A 2566-nucleotide genomic window follows, 5' to 3' on the forward strand; every position below is an offset into this window, starting at 1 on the left:
CTCAGCGGGCTGATGCATGGGTTAGGTCGCACGTCGAACTCTTTGCCGAGTTCGACGAGTACGGTTACCGGGGTCCCTAAGCAATTGAAATTACTGGCACACAACGTTTTGTATGAAGGTTTTTGTTGTTAATTGCAATAATAACAACAAATGTAGCAGATTTGAATAAGGCCAATAGTAAAGTAACTGTATTTATCTACTGAGATTTTATGAGCTCCCCTCGCCCCACCTCTTGTTATGTGGTTACCGGAGCCCATGGGCATCAACACCGTAAATGTCGCCCACCTTGAGACACGAGGTCTCGTCTCAACTGTAAAGTACAATAGCTGTCACATCTTTCAAACTAGTATGCATTACTGGTTCACGGCGGAAATAGGCAGGGTGATGGTACCTACCGGTGCGGACTCACAAGACGCCCTACCTCCAGCTAATATTCCCTAGACAGGTGCCACACGAACAAAACTACACAGGATATTAAAATACCTTAGATAGATGATCGTTGAAATACGCGTCTAGAAGTATTACGTCACACATCAATGACCTCAGAGGTCACACAGAAAATTTGTATTCAACAGGATTTAGAAGCCCAAGGTATTTTTGCTTCTTCATACTTCATCCATCTCGATTTAAAATTTACTTTGCTTTTATCGTTGTGTAGATACATGCTATATCATCATGTCAGTGATTATGCAAAATTTACATCTCATTGTCCCTTTTACTAATTAATTTACTGTAATTATTGAAATTCTGAAATGCTGAATTACATGATTTTCAGTGAAAGATTTAGTATGAGGCCCACCGGGGTTAGTAACCTTGATCTCGTGATGTGATTGTGACGTCATCTGTAGGAGGCTTGCTATATTGTTTTAAATGACCTATTTCACATCACTATCATAAGACCGTGTGGCCTAATGGATAAGGCGTCGGACTTCGGATCCGAAGATTGCAGGTTCGAGTCCTGTCACGGTCGTTGCTAATACATTTTTGTTTTCAAATTATAATTTTAAACGATATTGAATTGTGAACTATTAATAAAACATAATATTTACATATATGCGTCAATAAAATATTTATAACAAAAATTAAAATACAAATCAACAACATTGCAAAAGACCTTTGGCTATTCTACGTACTGTATTATTCAAGTATAGGCCACTGAGTTTCTCACCGGATCTTCTCAGTGGGTCGCGTTTCCGATCCGGTGGTAGATTCTGCGAAGCACTGCTCTTGATATGGCTAATGTTAGCAACGTCCTCAGGTTGGAGCCCCGTGAGTTCACCTACTCGCTCGGTTACGCTGGCGTAGCTTCTCACGGATCGCTTGGAACCTCTGGGTCTGCGGAGAGACTTCGGTTCCCTCTGTATTTTGTACCGTATGTTCCATGGGGAGTGCCCTGAGGAATTGTTTGAGATAATACCACCATCTCGTTTTTACTATCGCACCGCCCGCCACCGGAGTAGAGTTCATCCATACTACATGGAGCCACTGCGTTCATCCACAGTGCGCTTCCAGAGATCTTTTTTGCCACGTACCATCCGGCTTTGGAATGAGCTCCCCTCCCGAGTCTCCCGAGCGTTATGACATATCCTTCTTCAAACAAAGGAACGGCTTGTGGAGAATACTTAATGGTAGTCAGCGGCTTGGCTCTGCTCCTGGCATTGCTGAAGTCCATGGGCGACGGTAACCACTTACTATCAGGTGGGCCGTATGCTCGTCTGCCTACAAGGCAATAAAAAAAGGCTCTACAGGCCTCTACCAGCTTAGGTAAGAAAAAAATAAAATACAACTTTTCAAAGGGTAAACTAGCTTAAATTCCACCTCGTGTTCAGTGGTTATAGGAACTTGGGATCACGATGTGAGCTGTTTGAAACTTGAATATGAATTTGAATGTGTTAACACAGTATTTTAGCAGTTCTTCTAGCCTTCAAAGCGCCGAATGGCAGAAATAGGGTTGAGTAGTATTTTCCCGAGGACTATTCTCTGCTATTCACATTTTCTCCGACAACTCGTCCTAATAAAACGTACTCATAACTCTAAAAATTAAATATACCTACTATCGCGATACAATGATTGTCAACCCGTAATAACGTATTATTTACGATGTTCGCATTGTCAATTATATGCAAGCATACTAAAAATTTGCATTACAAATGTTTTATGTACTGGTGGTCCGGCAGTAGTCGAAATTCGACTATAACTAATTGGAATTGTAAGTTTGTACACTATTATGATTGTATTTTATACTTCTATAATCACAAATTTCGCCAAGACTACACTATAAAAAATATTAACAAAGTCAAACAATATTTAATCTATTCTCAATTTGACAACAGACGTCAAGAACAAAAGTTTGACAATAAATAGTATTCATGCGTGTGTGCGTCAAATACATGGTATGTAGTGTGTGTAATGTTTTCTTTATTGATTTAATGTATCTTTTGTAGATTATTTTAAAAAATATTAGCATTGTGCACTTCTTCTCTATATTCTCTATAAGTGTGGAAAATTTCATACTCCTCCGTTCGCGCAATTTTTGTAAAAAGGGATACAAAGTTTTTGCTTCACG

General features: G+C 39.8%; 1 non-coding gene across 1 annotated transcript; it reads left to right on the forward strand.

Moving 5' to 3' along the window:
- The first annotated feature begins 897 nt into the window (after positions 1–897).
- TRNAR-UCG (transfer RNA arginine (anticodon UCG)) lies at positions 898–970 on the forward strand. Its single transcript has one exon. It is a non-coding gene; the product is annotated as a tRNA-Arg (tRNA).
- Positions 971–2566: the final 1596 nt, after the last annotated feature.

This window comes from Bombyx mandarina, chromosome 16 (assembly GCF_030267445.1).
Source record: "Bombyx mandarina strain Sakado chromosome 16, ASM3026744v2".
NCBI classification, from domain to species: domain Eukaryota; kingdom Metazoa; phylum Arthropoda; class Insecta; order Lepidoptera; family Bombycidae; genus Bombyx; species Bombyx mandarina.